General features: G+C 36.1%; 1 long non-coding RNA gene across 1 annotated transcript in view; it reads right to left on the bottom strand.

The window, feature by feature from the left end:
• Positions 1-20811, bottom strand: part of LOC147917321 (uncharacterized) — a 98045-nt gene that overhangs the window by 12480 nt on the left and 64754 nt on the right. The gene's annotated exons all lie outside the window — the stretch shown is intronic.

Genomic DNA, 20811 nt, shown 5'->3' on the forward strand with positions numbered 1-20811 from the left:
ATGAAATGATTTCCATCACCTAATAGCCACATTTATTGAAAATTCAGGAAAAAGCACATTGTGATATTAAAAGACTGTAATGAGAGCAATGCATTTGGTCTGTTACAGTAATCATGAAATTATTTACATTAGTCACTATGATCAAAACCTTTATATATATATACAAATATTATACTTAAAAGAGAACAGCTATGAAAATAAAAAAAAAGGAAACACAATATGATAAAGATTCAAGGTCTAAAAATTATTTTTCCTTAACTGGAAGAACATTTTAAGGCCTACATTTCTAAAACATTGCTTTAAAATTCAGATGACTCTTATTTGAAAGTCATACATTTCCAGGTTATTTTTTTTACATATATATACCTACGTACATTGAGACATACACACACACACACACACACACACACACACACACACACGTACATTTATAAACTTTGTATATGTATGCTATATATGTGTGTGTGTGTGTATATTCTTTTCCATTACATGTTATACATTTTCCATTTTATATATATGCATGAGTGTGTGTATGTATATATATACATACTTTTTGTTTTCTGTTTGGATTCATATTTAATAGTGTTCTACAAGCTTAAATAGCAGATCACAGAATTTCTGACAAAATATTTTCATCTTGTTAGAAGAAATTTAACCCTTAGGCCCTCTTATTTTCTTTTGTTGTCAGCAAATTAAATGAGGCAGGTGAGCATCTGTAAGAAACTAAAAGTACCTCAGGGCTAAGGATGATACTTCCGGAAAGATTAGATGGAAATAGTTTCGAAGGAGATTTGTAAATAAGAGGAAATTATTTACCCAGGCTTGATGCACATTTTCTTTCTACAAAGCTAAATGTTTCTAAAATCTTACAATATCATCTCTATGTCCTAATGAATACTTTTGTGAAATTCCACATTGTTCCTGTAAAAATCAACATCAAAAAGCGAGGCAATCTAGGTGGCCAGGGATATAATATTATTGTTTGGAAAAACAGCACTGTCTCTGAGGACATGGGGTTGTTTTAGACATATTATTATTTCACTAATTTCCACAAGAAATGTCTCTCAAGAGGTAAGGTGCAAGAGATTTTCAGTTTTTCTGTAAAGGAAAAAAACAAATAATGATTCTGTGGTTTGGGACAATAGTAAGTCATTCTGAGGCACCAAGAAGCTGCCTTTGAGTCAATGATTACTGTAAAATCTTCAGGAAAATGAAAATAATAATATTTGCTTCCTTATATTGTTTGGAAAATTAATGTATTAATGCATGCAAAGTATATAAGGCAGTGGCCGGAACATAGTAGATGGTCAATAAACAGTAGCTATTAATAAATAATAGCAATTGTTATTAAATAATGGCATTAATTAATAATAAGTGGCTATGATAGAGTTTGATTTTTGCTATGAAAGTATACAGGGAGTTCATCCAACCCAGACTTAAATATATTGGGTTGAGTCTCTTGAGACCTTCTCAAAGTAGGATCATCCACTTCAGTTGAGTCCTGAAGGAAGAATGGGATTTAGTTCCATGAAGGAGGAGTGATTCAGACATAAGGAACCACATGAGCAAAAGCAAAATCTACTAAGGTGCTGTGACCTGGGATCACTGAATAGTCCAAAATGTACCAGACTCAATTCTTACATATAAAGACATAAAAGAATAGGAATATTACCACACTACATTGTAATTTACTTGTTATAGTTTGATTTCCCTTAATAGACTGTGATTTCACTGAGAACAGCAGTGATTTGTCTTAAGTATCTGAGCATCTCCTGGTGCCTTTTCAGTATAATGATCATTTGATGAATGAATGGAAAAAAAAAATGAGTAAGATGCAGTCATCCTTCTGCAAGATGCATATGGCGTGGAAGAGGAAAACAAGTGGTATCAGACGGGAATGATAATTTCAACGCAAGGAGATAAAAGAGATACGCACAAAGTGGTATGGAGGCAAAGAGGAAGATGTGATTATCTGTGTGGGAAGAAATAGAAGGCTATCAGGCAGCCAGAGTAGAACTTGGAACACCCAATGATGGGTTGTGTGAAGTATGATATTTGTCAATGCTCTCTCAAGGAGCTGGTGAGTGAGGAAGACAGTAGAACATGCCTAATTGAGGTCGGAAAACTGCGGAAGAAAACACAAGTGACAAGAGTCCAGGTCGTGCAGGAGCAAAACCCATCATGCCCAATAGGCTGCTGAAACCCAACTGATGCCAAGTTCTCACTGTTTCACAATTAGCCAAGTCATTATTTAACCATAAGAACAAGCAAATAAAGAGCTTGAGACAATGGTAGAATTCTTGTCACCAATACTTCTAAGAGAGGGCAGAAATGGTGGTAGTTCCTAATTTATGGGTACATGCAGGAAGAAAATGTAAGATCCAGTGAATATTATCTGCATTTACTTGTTAGAATCTCCCACAATTAGTTCCACACGTATAGGTTGATAGCACTTACAGGAAATATCTTACAACATAATTAACCACATAAATGTCCTTTTCATCATTTCAAAAATGTTAGCTTCCTCTCCCCAATAAATTATAATCTCCTAAGGGCAGTAAATTGCATCATATACTTTTATCTGTACTCTTCCTAGATCTTACCTCTCTCTTTAGGGTGAATGCACCTATTCCCGCAGCTGCTAAAAATATTGGCAGCTGATTTTTTAATTGGGTTGGTAGTTTTTTTGTTGTTGAGATGCATGAGTTCTTTATATATTTTGGAGATTAAGCCCTTATCAGATGTATGGTTTGCAAATATCTTCTCCCAATTGTTAGGTTGTCTTTTCGTTTTGTTGATGGTTTCCTTTGCTGTGCAGAAGCTTTTTAGTTTGATGTAGTCCATGCAGAAATAGAAGTACAATGATGTACACCTGAAATTTTTACAATGTTATAAACCAATGTTACTGCAATAAACAAAAAATTAAAAAAAAAAAAAAATATTGGCAGCTGATGCCTCATATTGTGTGCCCTTCACTGGGAATTACCATTGGTCACAGGGAACATCTTGTATAAAAATATTGCCCTGAACAGGGTTCAATCTAAAGCCAGTAGTTGGCTGATTCAGGGATACAAGTTCCGGCTTCCTTGTCTCAATTCACGACAATCCTGAAAGATCAACTAGCTCCAGAGCTCGCTACAAAAGGGTTGAGGCCTTACTTCCAAACACATTTTGGGCTAAGTTCTTTCTCTGTCCAATTTTGTCTTCCTCAGTTCCCTACAGGAATCCCCCAAGATTGCTCTTCAATAAATCTTCTGGCACAACTTTCTGTCTCAGAGTTTATTTCTGGGGAACACAATTTAAGACAGCTGCTACCAAGGGTAGTTCTAGGAAGCACACTCTAATATGGGATTTTGGAAATGGATCACTTGCCAGTTAGCTTGCACTGAGAAGACATAATTGATGCTGAAGTGTGAATAGCTTCTGGCATGTTACAACAACGCAATTGTTAAAAATTCCACTAATAGTTAATTAGAATAGGATATCAGTGGAAGGGGACATTCTGGCTGGAACAATATGTTTGCTACTGGAGAAGCATGACAGGATGGTTAATCATAAATACCATGGAACTGAGAAGTGCTGCTAACTTCCATTGATTTGTTGAAGATAGGTAATGACAGGGTTAGGATGATTTATTGCCAATTCAATGTACAATATGAAAGTCGGTGTCTCCTTGGCAACATTTATGAAAACTCTGATCATTTATATCTGAAAGGCAGACAGAGCAGAGGACCAGATTTAGGACTTAACTATAGTAGAGGAGCCTCAGAAAATGTTGAATTCTCAGTCCCAAGAGGTCTTCCAAGACAAGGTCAAGGCCATAACAGGAAAGAAGTGGTACACTCATGTTGAGATGAGGAATTCTGGTTAAGTACAGCTCTGAGACTTGAAATCCTAGATTCCTCTGAACCCACTGGGTTTACTGATGCGGCGCTCTGCTCTTTGGTGTTAGATTCTAACTCCCCATGCCTGGAGACAATGCAGAGTCCTCAAATGAGACAGCACCTTATAAAATAATCTTCTGACCATCCAACAATTAATAAGAGTTAAAGCCTAGTACAGCTCACAGTAAAAAGGAGAAAGTATACATCGAAGAAGCTGTAAGATCTAGACAACATATGCCGGCAAGAACCGAGAGAATATGAATACGACTGGAATCTGAGGGTGCAAAACATAAAATTGGTAAGTTGGAGTTTATCAATATGGAAGTAGTCTCCTATAATAAAGCTTTAACATCCTGCTAAGAACCCCAGGACACAGACCAAAAAACACTGCTAGGTTGGCTGTTGAAAGCTGGGGAAAAAATGATGGCTCAGAATAGGGAAATAGAAATGTTAGAACTGTGTTTAGTTTGTTCTCCCTCATCCATGTTAAAAAGGTAATCAGAGCGTTTAAATAAAAACTGGATCATACAAGTGTGATGTCTCAGATATCTTTATACCACCAGTACTTCCAATAGTTCTCAAAACAAAGCAGGTTCTCAGTAAGGATTTCTTGAAAGAATAGCTAAGAAAGTCAAAAGTAAAAACTAATAAAGATTTTTTTTATACTTACTTTCAATGTTATCTCTGCTTTTGTATTTTCAAAATGTGTATTTATTTTCACATAAATCATTATATGTCAGGAAAATGATAAGATGCCTTATGAAAGATGCAATAAATCATATTTTATTAAGTTTCTGGCCATAATGTAACTGAATAATTTAAAAAACCATACTTACTAAGTTTAGTGCTTATAGGATATTTTTAAAAAATGATTAATATTGGATGCGATTGGAAAATCGGAATGGCACTTGGTATATTATGATCTGTTAGTCTGTCTACCATGAATCTTTCTCAAATACAGAACTGTGTTTGATTAAGCTTTATTTTATTACATTTTAAATTGTACTATAATTTTAAATTTTATTATAGTACATTTAATTACATTATATTATATTACAGAGTTTGTCTAAATTTTTCTTACAGTTTTATATTTGGAAAATCTTTGTTTACTCTGCGAGTATGGAATTTTACCTTTTCTTAGATAATAAAATCTAGATAAGAGAAAAAATGTTTTCTATTTTATCTTGGTTTCCAGGAAGCTTAAAGTCAAACTTTGTGTTCAGCTGCTGCTTCTAGCCTCTGGCTATATGTTTTGGCACAAGCATTATATCTGATTTGATATGAATCATCACATTTTAGCTTTATTTTAATGATTTATTATATAAAGTACCTCAGATCCTTTATACATGTAGGTGAATTATGAATAATAACACAGGAAAAGAAATCAATTACTTCTTTTTGTTTCCTCTGGGCAGTCATCTCTATCACAAATAATAAAATTGGAATTTTAGATCAGTAAAACTGCATCATGCAGCAAGGGTGGAGCTCAGAGTTCTAAATTTATTTGTTACAAACTAATCCTGAATAGGTTAATAACAAGCAGGGGAAAGCAATTAGCAAATGCACGAATGAAGTTGACAATTAACAAGCTATAGAGTGCTTTCTCTTCATTGAAGGCCTTGAAAAATTATACTATGTGATTATTTAATGAGCATATTTTGCTTCAGTGGTACCATTTTGTTACTGCCAGTACTGCGGTGCCATTACCTTGATATCCCTCAATATGTGCTTCAATTATTTAACCTCGCCTCTGAGGGTCAGGATTCTGTTTTAGAGTCAGTTGTTGCAACTTGCAGTTTGCCGTCCTTCCCTTAAGTACCTCACCCTTCTGTAAAATTTTGTAACCCCTCCTTAATTCAACAGGGTATAATTACAGGAAATAAGCTGTTCTAGTTATTTAGGCACGAAGGCATTTATTCTAGGAAATAAGATGCTTACCCAAGTGTTAGAAATATTGAAAAGGGTGGCTCTAGGCTAGGTCTTCAGGCAAAGCTCCCAGAATGAACCACAGGTGAGGTTGTCTGGGGAAACTGTTAACGTCTGTCACAAATAGTAAGATAGAAAATAGGACTTCAGTCTATAAGGACACCTGATAGAGCTTTGGTCTAGGCATCAGGAAATAGGCATAACTACTGCTCCATATCCCATATTAAGACAGGATGCTGAGCACTGCTGTAGAAATTGTGAGCTTCTCCACGTTGGAACTTGAGAACAGAACAGGAAGATATCCTGTGCTGTTTTCAATCTTTTAAATTTTATTCGAGCACAGCTAATTAACATACAGAACCCTAGCTCTACAGGGAACTAGAAAAAGGGGTGGTTGTTGTTTTATTTAGTTTTTACACTTCCAGGCTCCGTGCAAGGAGGAGGGTGGAACAGATGCTGATTGCCTGTTCACCATCCCCACTCTGCCTATCACAGCCCTGCCCATGCTGAGAGTTGCTGGGCCAATTGTCTAAGAGTCATCATAATTATAACTCAGTGTCCTGTCCTCTCTGACAAGGAAGGTCCATTTAAAAAAATTCCACTGTTAGGGGCCTCCCGTGGCGTAGTGGTTAAGTGCGCATGCTCCGCTGCTGGTGGCCTGGCATTCAGATCCCTGGTACGCACTGACACGTCGCTTGTCAAGCCATGCTGTGGTGGCGTCCCATATAAAGTGGAGGAAGATGGGCACGGATGTTAGCCCAGGGCCAGTCTTCCTCAGCAAAAAAAAAAAAAAAAGGAGGAGGATTGGCATGGATGTTAGCTCAGGGCTGATCTTCCTCACACACAAAAAAAATTCCACTGTTTTTAAGATTTATTTATGTATGTATATAGTTTCCTTAAAACCATAGATAAATTGGTTTTAAGGCCCACATATTTGTAATGAAAGGAATAAAGGAAGGTACTGAGGAAGAATATGTATATAAAATGGAAGTGTGTCTACCAGGAAGAAGAGAGATAACATAAGTCAGAATGTCAGCAGGGAAAGGATAGTATTTTCAATAAATGGTACTGGGTCATTGGATGTCTATAAAGAAAATAAAATTATATTTTGACCCTGGTTATACTGGGTATAAAACTCAATTCCAGATGCATTGAACATCTAAATGTGTGACAAAACGATAAAGCTTTTGGAAGAAAATAAAGGAGAATGACCTTGAGCTAGGCAAAGTTTTCTTAAATAAGACAACAAATAAAATACTAACCATAAAAATAAAAGAAACAAATTGGAATATATTAAAACTATGGACTTTTGTGTGTGAAAAGATGACATTAAAGTAATGAAAAGGCAACCAACAGAGTGAAAGTATTTGCAATACATATATCTGAAAAAGGATCCATGTCCAGAATATATTTTTAAAAATATAAGAATTGGCAAAAGAGTGGAGCAAACACTTAACAAAAAAGAATATGGAAATTGTCAATAAACATGAAAAATGAGCAACTTACCACAATTTGATATCACTAAATAATCTTAAGAATTGCTAAAATAAAAAAGAGAAAATGCGAAGTGTTGGTGAGGCCGTGGAGCAACAGAAATTTTCATAAACTACTCGTGGGATTGAAAATTGTCATAGTCACTTTAGAAAAGTATGTGGCAATATCTGTTAAAACTGAACATATACTTGCTTTTGATGAAGCATTGCTACTCATAGATATGTACTTAATAAAAACATGCACATGACCAAAAGACATGTGCATGTGAATGAGAATGAACATTCTATGGCTACTCACTACATCGTGTGTGGATCTCATAATGCTTAACATAAGCATAATGTTGAGAGGAAGACGTCAGAAAAAAAGATGCATACTATATAATTCAATTTATATAAAGTATCAAGATAGGTAAGATGAATCTATAGTGTAAGATATCTGGATACTTGTTACTCTTTTAGGAGGTAGCGGTTGGTAGTGACTAAAAGGTACAAAGGAGAAGGGGAGTTCCAGGGTGCTGGTATTACTCTGTTTCTTGATCTGGGTACTGTTTAAATGAGAGCATTCAGTTTGTGAAATTGTGTATATATGTGTGTGTGTATGTCATACACACACACACACACATATATAAAATAACAGGTTTTTTAAAAAGTCAGGTCAGAGTGTTTTAGTGCATCCTCATGGTCATGTGTGCTGGAATTGAGTTATCATGGAAGAGACCTAAGTCTCTGTAACTGGCATATGGGAAGAGAGTTTCAGCATAATTTCTTGGTTATGTTGATTTGAGCAAATATTAAAGGTTTTCTAAATGTTGTTGTTTAGCTATGAAAACATTTTGAACCCCAAGAAACCCACTTGGGTTTTCTGAGATCAGAGTCAAAAATTCCAAGCCATAAAAGCGGAATTGAATTCTCGAGGATTAGGCATGGCAGATAAAAGCCTCTTACTGTACAATTATCTATAACAAAGCAAAACAGATTCTCAAGAATCTTATTAATATTGTGGAGGACAAATATCTTGAGAGATTATAAATGGAAATTAATTGGAATCATTTTTGTTCTATTTTAATAAAATAAAATATTTATACAGGGTTTCATAATTCACCTGTGGCCTTAGGCACATGTTAACTCATTTTTCTCAAAAAGCTTTATGTTCTTCAAGTGCAAATTTTCTTGTTGTGAAGGTTTTCAGAAACATAACTCTCACTTTTAGAGAGAGTAAATATTAAATATTTTCCTATATTCATCAGATCGTTCAGTAAAAAGTGGTCAATGAGAATTATAAATAATAATCAATAGACATATGAAGAAATTGGATTATGGAAAAAAATAACTGCTGATGTAATGGCATCTACTTGAAAAAGAGAAAGAGGAAGCATTAATTTTGCAAGCATTTATTGAACATCTACAATGAGTCAAGCACTATTCTAGCATTTGGAATAAATCAGAGAATAAAACAAAGATTTCCTTACCTAATGAAGTTTCCATTCTTTCAAGATGGTATAGTGGTTAGGTTTGTAAATGCCTCTGCTGGACAACCTGGGTTAAAATCCTAGTTCTACTATCTAACAGTTGTGTGACTTCAAGAAAATTACTTAATCTTTCTTTATTTGAGTTTCCTTATCTGGAAAGTGGGGATAATAATGGTACTTCGTTTATCAGGTTGTTCTGAGGTTCAGAGAAGTTTCTCCCTGTGAAGCATTTAACATGTATCTAGCAGTTAGTAGACACTCTGTGTTTGCAATAATTATTACTTTATTCACTATTTTTCACAACTGATATTATTTTAAACAGTTGTTCATACATTTTGGAATCTCAATCTCCTTAGGGAATCTGATGAACTTATTTACAGCAACACCAGAAAATAGTATCTTGAGATAACTGAACACAAATTCAAGGGTGCAGAGACCTCCCTTGATGACTATTGTATATTCACAGATTCCCGTATCAGGAACCACTACTCAAAAATACCACTGAATATACCTTACCGCTATACAGATTCAGCAGTCAAATAAGCCTTCAGCAATGTTATTGTCCCTTGGGTGATTCCATTGGCTTCTCAATGGAATCATAAGCTGAAACTAACACAACCTTTTCTTACTATTAACTATCAAATCATTTCTATTAGTTCTAGAGTTTCTGTTAGTCCTAGGGAGAGTTTAGTCTCATTTGTTTTCTCTCTCTCTTTGTTTTTTTTTTGCTGAGGAAGATTCACCGTGAGCTAACATCTGTCACCAACCTTCCTCTTTTTTTGCTTGAGGAAGACTAGCCTTGAGCTAACATCTGTGCCAATCTTCCTCTATTTTGTATGTGGGTCACTGCAACAGCATGGCTTACAAGTGGTGTAGGTCTGCACCTGGGATCCAAACACACAAACCTGGGCCGCCAAAATGGAACATGCCAAACTTAACCCCCAGGCCACAGGGTGGCCCCCTCACTTGTTTTCTCTTTTACGTTCATCATGAGAAAAATTTGTGCTAGCAAAAACACCTTGAATTTTTCATTCATTAGAAACTAAAACTATATAATCCACTGTGTGTCCCTTTGCCTGGTCTTCTAGAGAGTTCACATCTTGTTGTATAACTTGGTGGAAGCAATAGCTTATTTCAAGTCTTTTATTTAATATTTAATTAGTTATCTCCTTTATTCTAGGAAGTTTCTAAAATTTTTTTTTTTTTGTGAGGAAGACTAGCCCTGAGCTAAGATCTGATGCCAATTCTCCTCTTTTTGCTAAGGAAGATTGAGCATGGGCTGACATTCGTGCCCATCTTCCTCTACTTTATATGGGATGCCACCACAGCGTGGCTTGACAAGCAGTACTTCAGTCCACACCTGGAATCCAAACCCATGAACCCGGGGCCGCCAAAGCAGAGTGTGCAAACTTAACCGCTACACCCCTGGGCTGGCCCCTCTAAAATTTTTCATATGTATAAACATAAATATATACATATATAAATATATATATTATATACCTGTTTAAGTTGTTTCAACTCTTTTTTGAAAGTCTTTATAATTTGTACATAAAGTGAAAACAGATGGTAATAGACAAATGAGGTAAAGAATATAGATTTTAGAGTTAGACCTTGGATTTGAATGCCGGGCTGTCATTTAAAAGGTCATTTTGCAAATTGCCTAATTTCTCTGAATGCCAATTTTATTATCTGTAATATGGTCTCCATATCTCCCTTATAATTTGTATGTGAAAAGAAAATGTGATAATTATAAAGTATTTATTCATGATGTGCCAGACACTCTGCTAGACTCTGTGTTTAAAAAAAAAGATATTTCCAGCTCCCACAGAACTTAGTGTCCAAGGGATAATATATACACATAGTTGCCTGGCATAAACCTAATACATAAAAAGAGCTCCCTACATATAGGGAGCTAGCTCCCTTCTCTTTTCCTATCCTCTATTCAAAAGAACCTAAGTTTTCAAATTAAGATTGCTGCCAACAGAAAAGCATCAGTCTTAACGTATCTTCCATATCATCGCTAACAGCACCTAGCTGATCAGAGAACAGGCTAGACCAAGGAGGACTGAAAACTGAGATAAACTTTCCATGTAGGGCAGAAAATCCCATACAGTACAGATCTTTATTAAACAAAAATCCATCAGCTAGTTCAGGAAACCAAAAAAACTAATATCTGGAAGGTCTAGCATTATTCTAGCCACAGAAAATGAAGTTCAGAGATTGTACTCTGGTCTCCACGGAGAATTACATTAACAAATTTCATAAACAAAAGAAAACTTTCTTTTAGAGAGTGAGAAAACCAGGCAGAAAACAAGATGAGAACCAATATGTGACATATTAAGACAGGGGTCTAGTTTCCAGAACTGAGATAAAAGTCAAAGGTTGGGGGCCCAGCACAGTGGCATAGCAGTTAAGTTTGCGTGGTCTGCAGCCCAGGGTTCACCGGTTTGGATCCTGGGTGCAGACCTGCTCACCACTCATCAAGCCATGCTGAGGCAGTGTCCCATGTAGAAGAACCACAACTCTACAACTATGATATACAACTATGTACCCTATAGGGCTTTGGGGAGAAAAAAGAAAAAAAAGAGGAAGTTTGGCAACAGATGTTAGTGTGGGGCCAATCTTCCTCTGGCCACAACCAGAAATAAGACAAAATCCCTAGCCCTTGAACACTTAATGACTATCTGGAAAAATGCTCTTTTCTTATAGGGCTCCCCATGTCACTCGGTGATGTACATCTCTAGCTTTGCCCTAGAGAAAGCTTCTCTTCTCAGTTACACATGGGACTGGAAACTGACATTCACTAATTCTGATGTTTATCAGTATCTCTTAATGAATTGCCTGCATGCTCATTCTCATGAGAACTGAGTGACAAATTGGCTAAAAGCCCTGAAAACTCAAGCAGTTTTTCGGGAATTATAGCATTTCTTGGGTATGAGAGGATGAGTAACTGCTGTTATCAAGTGACTTGCTGAAGTTCTGTGGCAGCCCAGCCTAGGGGAAGCACATGACTCAGGAATTATGGAGCATTGGGTCTGCTCTTCAAGGCCAGTTATCCTGGGCATTGGCCCTGATTTCAGGGCCCTTAGTAGCATAGGTCTGGCTGATAGCATAGCAGCTAGAGTCTGTAAGCCAAAGGACTTGTAGGGTTATGCCCAGGAGACCTGAGGAGGAAGGTCAGTTGGTACTGCAACTAAAAGTATAGTATCTCAACTTGTTCAGATGCTTTGGCTATAAGATTCAGAGAAAAAAAAATATATAGATATGTACATTTAACGATGACATTATCTTGCGGGAAGACAACTGAGACATATACTTGTCCAGGTCTTTCTTTTTTTTTGAGGAAGATCAGACCTGAGCTAACATCCATGCTAATCCTCCTCTTTTTGCTGAGGAAGACCAACCCTGAGCTAACATCTATTGCCAATCCTCCTCCTTTTTTTTTCCCTTTTTCTCCCCAAAGCCCCAGTAGATAGTTGTATGTCATAGTTGCACATCCGTCTAGTTGCTGTACGTGGGACGCTGCCCCGGCATGGCCTGACAAGTGCGTCGGTGCGCGCCCGGGATCCGAACCCGGGCCGCCAGTAGCAGAGCACGTGCACTTAACTGCTAAGCCACGGGGCTGGGCTCCGGCCTTTCTTATTTGTAGGTTCTGGTATCCCTTTGATAAAGAGGAAAAAACGGTGACATTCTTTCTGTCCGAATAAGAGATGTTCCAATCAGAGATGGGGTTGCCCTGAAAAGCATGCTATTTATAATCAGCCTTTGATTTGAAAGGGCTGAGACTGAAAAAAGAGATGATGGAGACTGACACTTCTAGGTGATGAGGTGGTGGCTTTGGCAATTTAGTTCATTCATAAGAGGAATATGAAAGTTTTTAGTGTTCTAGGAGTGGCATAAAGTTGGGACACCTTCCCAGACCCTCAGATGGCAGGACTCTGGATGGGGTTTCTGTGGAAAATTGGGCACTAAGTTCCTGTGGCAGCTAAGCAGTGAAACTTCTGGTAGAGCAATGTCCTTTTAATGGAGCATGGAGTCAAGACAAATCCTTTCTAATGGATGTTAGCCATGAAACTTCTGCCCTCTGCCATGGGTGTACTCATTGATTTTTCTTGCTCTATTGGCCAAAGACTCATTGTGCTGCCCTTCTTATCATGTTTCTTGGTTCCAGTATCCTGTCTGTTTCTTTTAGCCTCCTGTTGCAGCCATCAGAAGTAATGAACGCTTTGACAACAACGTTTTGATTGTTTCTTATAAGTTGTGGTGTTTAGTACTTCTGTGGAGATTACGTGTGTGAGGTTGAGGGGATTTGTACAAATGTAGTATAAGGTTTGGAATCTCCTGTCTTTCAGTTTTACATATAGTTTCCACATAATATTTCTTTTGAAGGGGACATTTTACAGATTAAAACCATTTGAAACATTTTCTCTACAAAACTGAAGTCAGTAAAACCATGTTTCTTTATAACACAGAAAATTCAGTTCTCTATTTATTCATACTGTACATATTTCCAATTTGAATAAATTAATGAATTAAACATTATAAGATTTGTTTTTATATAAAAAGAACAGATAATAAAATACTATCAATAGAAAAATTATAAACACCTCCTTCCTACATAAAAACGTGGAGACAGAAGATCAGTAAAATTCTAATTCTGCCCCACCTAATTAGCATGGACGTATGTTTGTGACGGCTCTTTTCTCTTGGTTAGTTGCAGAGACACAATCACCGCAATATCTGCTGAGGTGAAAGTCAAGAAATGGCCTTCTCTCCTTCTATCCTTTCCCTGCATATCATACTTTTTCAGAAACAAATCATTTTGCAGAGGCCTGAGAAAAGCCAAATAAAAGAATGTTATTACTATTGCAGTCAAAAGAGCACAGGGCTTTAAGAGTATAAAGATTATTCACACACTCACTCTCCCTAAAATTTTTCAAATGTGTTTTAATTGAAACATGTTTTGTTTTGTAGGATGATTACCAGACTTGCAATAAAAGGAACTCAGAAGATAATATTTGTATAATTAATAACATGAACTATATTAGAATTATATTAGGTTGAATTTTTACTAAAGTTATAAATCTCTAACATTAATATTTTCTTATGAATTAAATAAAATTCAATCTTTTACGGACTGCTTTATAGCCCTATGACCCACACTTTGCATAGATGTTTCTCTCTAGCTAAACAATAAGCCCCTGGATGTCTGGAGCCATGTCTTTTTTTATGGCTGCATTTCCAATGCCTGGCCCCTAATCTTAAACATAAATCAATACTAAATAAATATTAGTTAAACGAATAAAAGAATAAGTAAGTGAATGACTGATATATGCAGTTAGTGAGCACACACCTTTATACTTTCTACCTTAATTGCCCATTTTAGAATCAGAATATTTTAGACAAATCATTGAATGATTGCTATACTATAGTACTGATGATCAATAAAAATATCCCTACTAATACACTTAAAAGCAGAAAACATGACTTTGTTAGGAAGATTCATTTGTGAGGCCTTAGAATTACATCTAAAGTTATTGTAACTTGCATATATCTTATAGTTATACCATGGTGTGGCAGCTGGCTAGGAAGAACACTCCATCAATCTAAGTTCAGGTTGTGACTGAGATGGCTGGTCCATTTACCAAGGAACAAGTCCATTAAGCCTTTAGTGATTGAGAAGATCTGTACGAAAGATAAGTCAGTCTTGCAAATTAATCAACAAATGGTAATAGGCACTTAAGTTCTTCAAGATCAAAGCTCAGCTATTGGAACACAAGCTATTCTCTCACAGTGAATGAGAACGCAAACATGTTAATTCAGCTTTTGTATCTCCTCAGGTAGGATATGGAGTATCTATAGCAATAACAGGGTTCAAGTAATCAGTCAACAAGAAGGGCTGATGTACATGAAAAATGTACACATTCTCTCCAGATAATCAGCTTTTCTTTTTTTAAATTAATGGAATCATGAAGAAAGAAAGATGGCGATGAATTTATTTACCTCTGGCTATCACACTAAGGTTATCCAATTCTAAAGATACTTGGTGACAGGCTACTGGAGGGTGGGGTGAAGGGAAGAGGAGTGTTTTACACATTTCCTAAGAATTACAGGCCATTGGATTTTCTATACTTCCTATGGAGAGTCCCAAATATCTCAGCAATAGTTTCCAGAGCAGCAAACCTCTACTGAAAATGTTTTAAGACTACTTAGTATCCAACTTGGAGAAGGATTTTGTTCCATATTTAATTTTAAATAAAATTTCAAATTATTATTGTTGATTAGAGCAAGAAGTATGTTTATCAAGTAACTGCCATTGCACAAGATGAAAAAGTTTTATGTGACTTGTGTATACACGAATCAAATTTTAGTCCATCTCTTACAATTCCTTGACCAGGCAACCTAATTATTGTTTTATTTATTTTGAGGAAAGTGAGTCCTTCCTTATGTTGTATACTATTATTTTATCAAAGTCTGCTGTGAATGATTTGAACACAAAAAAGAAGGAATAAGTTGGCATCTAGAATATACACGTAACTTCAGTTGGTATCAAAAGGCATATTTTTGTTCTCCCTAATACTTAATATTCAATGAACAAAGTAATAAAAAAACCTTATTTTTAAATCAGTTATTTTAAAATTTATTATATGCAATAGTGGACTTAGGTAGACTCAGTGAAGAGGAATTATGCCTTCCACTTTTAGTGTTTCCAGTGAATTAACTGGCATTAGTTTCCCAAATGCTAACAAAAGATGATTTAATTGAAAACATAACTAAATTATAGCAGTGCTAGATACCCTAATCAAGATTCAATTCACTTTTTTGGGGACAAGCTTTCCATGGGATAGTTTTTTAGCTTAGGTTGATAGGAAGCAGGATTCCTTGTCCTCTGCTTTCCCAGGACACAGGAAAAGGAGTTGAATTTTCATTCTGCAGAGGCCACAGGGAGGGTCCAGGGAGAGTGGGAAGTTGCTGGGTGCTTCAAAATCATCACAGAGAGGATGGGTCCATGGCTACCCAAACAGTTAAGGAGAGCTGCATGCGGGTCTGGTCCAGTTGGCCATTTGTTTTGGTTGTGTTTCATTTTGTTTTTTATCATCCGCTCCCAGAGTTTGTTAAAATCATGTTTAAATTTTAATTCTATTTACTTTTCATTATGCCACTTATGGGGGAATTAATATTTACTGAAATACAATGTACATATAGAAAAGTTTACAAATCCTAAGTCACAGCTTGGTAAATTTTTAGCAAGTCAACATGTCCCAGTTACCACCTCACAGAACAGTCATTTATTCATTCAAGAGATATGTGAGTGCCTGCTAGGTACCTGGCACTGCGCTAAGTGCTAGAGTTAGCACTATGTGCTAAAGAAGACATCACAGTCTCTGACTTTGTGGCATTTGTATTCTAGTTAAAGAGACAGATTAAAATAAGTGAATGAATTATTACCAATGATAATAAATAAGCAACAATCAGGATACTTTGATAAAGATTAACAGGCAAAACTTACTTTAAATATTTGTGGACAGAGAAGACAAAACTTGCCTGTGAAGGGAGATGGAAAGGAAAGAGCAAGGCTGGGTGTCCATCTCAATTCCTATCATGCCCCCCCTAACCATTCCATGCCAGCCACACTGGCTCCTGCTGCTTCTCAATCAGAAACAACTCAAGCAAGCTCGTGCTTCAAGGACTTTATGTTTGCTTTTCCCTCTGCTGAGAACACTCCATTCCCAGAGACCTGCAGGGTTCAGCTCATTCACTCCTTAGGGTTTTTAATAATTATTGCCTGTATAATAGTGAGATATTTTATCTTGATTTATTCTCTAAAATTCCAATTCGTGAATTCCTGATTTTTGTCTTTTAACTTCTATACGATACTCTAACAAGATGGCTCCATTATTCCACAGCTATAAGCACAGTTACAACTCAGTAAAATTCATGATTTCATGGCAAAAAGGTTATAAATCACCTACTCTGGAATCATAAATTGTGGCCTGTAAATATTCATCAACAAGGGTCATCAACACGATTTTATTTTTAATAGGGAAGAATGAACTAAACCCTATCAATCCATAGTTGTTTTTATTCCCTAGGAGTTTATGAAAGACTTTTGGAAGATATATCAACTTCTGCACATCATTACAGCATTATCAAATAAAATAAATATGCTCGATAATTGATGAAAACCACCGTAATCACCTGAAGGAGTTAATTTTGTTTCCAAAGCATCTCTTATTTAAAGCAGTTTTTAAAAATGTCTGTTAACACTGTAAAGGATAAGGAAGAAAGAGTTGCCATTTTCTTGGGAAAATTATAGTATTTAAACTTCTGGAAAAGTTTGAATTTGTTTAATTTCTTCAGACTCCAGTTCAAAATGTTTCCATAATACTTTAAGTTTAGAGGACATTTTTGTAAAAGTCTTAACTCTCATAAGGAAAAGTCCCAAATGTGTTCTCTAACTAATTATATACTAAAGTGTATATTCTTAAGTAAAATGAGAAATAGAGTGGGGAGAAATACAATAAAAATTATTACTAATTGATGGTACATTCAACCACTTTGGTGAATTACAGCATGTGTATTAAATTATTTCACCCTATTCTGAAATATGGGCCTTCATAATACAACGTATTGTTATTACTGTGGTCTTTATTCTGGCTACCTTAATCAGCTATATTTTGTGTTTGAAGAAAAGATGCTGCACTTGGCTATAAATAGAAAAAGGGAATAAAAAGGGTTCCTCTCTATCTTATTGAATTCCTACCATGGGCCAAAAGTTATACTAGGCAGTTTAAATATGCTACCTCATTTAATCATGAAAAGGACAAACTCTCCAGTGCCTCCTGTCAACTCTGCTCTTGATACTTTACTTTTGATTGCCAAACGTGTGGGGTTTACCCCACACCAATCAAATTTCCAACACCAGCTGGGTGTCCTACAATTCAATACTCACACCATGAACATGGAGTTAGTGCGGACAACACAGATCAAGGGCTCAGTCCTGTAAGACTGCCCTTCTCCCCCACTTCAGATGCCAACCACAAGTCCAGGTTTTCACCTGTACTTCTGACTGACTGACTATAAATCAGAGACTCTCATGACCTCCTTGGTTTCGATCATTTGCTAGAGCAGCTCACAGAACTCAGGAAAACAGTTTACTTATTAGATTATCGTTATACTATGATAGGACACAGCTCAAGAACAGCTACACAGAAGAGATGCACAGGTCAAAGGATGTGGAAAGGAGCATGAACCTTCCGTGCTCTCTCCAGGTGCACCACCCTCCCAGCACCTCTTGGTGTTCACCAACCGAGAAGCTCTCCAAACTCCATTGTTCAGGGATTTTTATGGAGGATTTATTACATAGGTACGATTGATTAAATCATTGGCCATTGATAATTAATTCAACCTTCAGTCCCTCTCCCATCCCTGGAGGTTAGGGGATGGGGGTGAAAGTTTCAACCCTCTAATTGCAGGTTGGTTCTCTTGGCAACCAGCCCTCGTCTTGTGGTTATCCAGAGGCTTTCCAAAAATCACCTCATTGACATAAACGTGGTTCTGGTTGAAAGAGTTTGTTACAAATAATAAGACATTCTTTTCACCTTTATCACGCTGGAGCCATTTCAGGAACTGAGGACAAAAGACCAAATATTTTAACAAAAAGATGCTCCCATTACTCTTATTGGGAAATTACAAGAGTTTTATGAGCAGTGTTCCAGGAATGGGACAAATACCAAATATATATTTCTTATTATAAATCACAATATCTAATCTTAATCATATCAAGATGAGGTATATAATATTTTCTCTATTTTACAAGTGAGAAAACTGGCCAGATTGAAGTTAAGTAACATATCTAAGGTTACACAGAAGGAAAATTCCAAAAAAGTCTATCTTTTAAAAAAATATTTCCACTAGAATAATTCATTTTGTAAATGAACTACCTAATTTCCTACTATGTGTTGAGTCAATTTCAACTCAATATTTTTTTGAATCGATGTTGCTCAGAAATGGGGAAATTGAGTTAGTTATGATACCAAAATAAACTTCCTTACAAAGCTAAATTTTTACATTAATGACTTTTAAATAGTATGAATTTTAAAACAATTTCTGATAAAAAGTAGTATAAGGTAAAACAAAAACTATTATGAATATCTACTAACAAAAGAAAGCTCTTTCTGAGGCTAATGCAGGCTCCACATAAAATTGTGATATGTATGAAAATTGTTTCTGGGACATATAACCATGTATAGTTTCTCCCTTATCGTCCCTACCATACTGCCCAAAAAGTATCCTGTGTATTGATGCTTTTAGATAAATGCCCAGAACAGCTCACTGCGGCCTGTGTTCTCTGTGTAGTAATCTTTGTCCTGGGTTATGTCAAAGAAAAATTGCACCACATGAAGTTAAACAGGCAAGGAAGACTTTATTCAAAACTATTGCAAGAGGGGACAGAGATTGAACTCAGCTCCAAATACTGTAGGGGCAACTGGGGATTTACAGCCAGCAGGCAGAGTAAAGAAGCTAATGGGTGGAAAATTACTAAGAGGAGCTAGGTTAGGTATCCAAGGCGGGGAGTGGGGGTGGGGTGACTGGGGGTTCTTGCCGAAGTGACTTGGCAGGATTCGGGCTGAACTGGGCTTATCAGGCCAAGGATAAGGCCTAGTTGAGAAGATAGCTCAGAGGAGCCTGAGTCAAGTTTGGGCAAAGAGGGAATCCCTGTGAATTACTTTTTTCTCCCCATTACACCTTGTAAAACAATGAAGGAGTCAGAATATCTGAAATGTAGGCTAGGCTTTCCTATTTGCTAGCCAATATGTTTAAATTTATGTCACTAATTTCTACAAGCATTTCTTTCTTGATCTGCAAAATAGGTATAATAATATCCCAAAGGATTAAAATACTTTACGTGAAAATGCTTAAAAGTGCTGTAAAGTACTTTAAAATGTAAAGTGTTACTACCTGAGAAATTCAAGCTATTAATGGTTATTTAATGTTTTACCATTTCCAGAAAACAGATACATGTAAAAGGGGATTTCAATGCCTTAACAAAATACAGACAGACAATGGTAATTTTAGGCCCTCTGAGACAGAGAGTGGGATAGGAACATACAGTGTTTCAGAATAAGAAGGATCTTTTTGGCATTTCCGACACAGAGAAATGTATTTGTGATTTTTCAAATCAACAGAAGAAATAGTAAAAAGAAATTCTAAAAAATTTTAAAATCAAATTATTAAAGCAACGGTTTTTGAAAACTAATTAAAACAATAGCTTAAAGGAAAAACAATATCTTAAATATAAGCCCTGTGAATTCACTAAGAGATATTTATTCCAAATTATCATTTCCTTTTACATTTTTTTTAACAAAGACGGAATGAGTAAGACCTGCTTTAATGTCATTTTACATGATAGTTAGGATGTATATTTAACTGTAAGTTAATTAAAAGCCAACAATGTGTGGGTGTGTGTATATTTATGTGTGAATCTGTTCATAGGTAAGATACCACAAATGTAAATAACAGAGAAGTATAAGGTCCAGATCACATCTCTTTCTACTGTACCCAATAATGAACGCTACTCCACCCAGAGTGGCCTCCTTCCCATTCATTGGCCATGACTAGTGGACTCCCACTTCCTGGTCTTTACATTGGTTGTTGCTTCTGTTTGGAATGGTCTTCCCTCGTATACCCACGTGGCATGCTTCCTCACTTCTATTAAGTCTTTATTCAAGCATTGGCGTTTTAGGGAGATGCACACTGGCCAGCTCATTTAAATTGCTGCCCCCATCACCATATTCTCAGTCTCCTTAACACTGCTTAATTTTTTTTTTCCATCACACTTTTCACTTTATAATGTTTTATATAACTTAATTTTAAGATTTTGTTTTTCTTCTCCAATTAGATTGTAAATTCTATTAGGGAAGGAATGTTTTGTCTCTTTTGTTCATTAATTTGTCTCCAGAACCTGTGCCTTGCCTGTGATATAGTAAGTGCTCAGTAAATATTTTTGAATGAATGAACAAATGAATGAGTCACAGA

The sequence above is a fragment of the Ceratotherium simum genome, chromosome 4 (genome assembly GCF_057802395.1).
Source record: "Ceratotherium simum simum isolate JZ-2026a chromosome 4, ASM5780239v1, whole genome shotgun sequence".
Taxonomy (NCBI): Eukaryota; Metazoa; Chordata; class Mammalia; order Perissodactyla; family Rhinocerotidae; genus Ceratotherium; species Ceratotherium simum.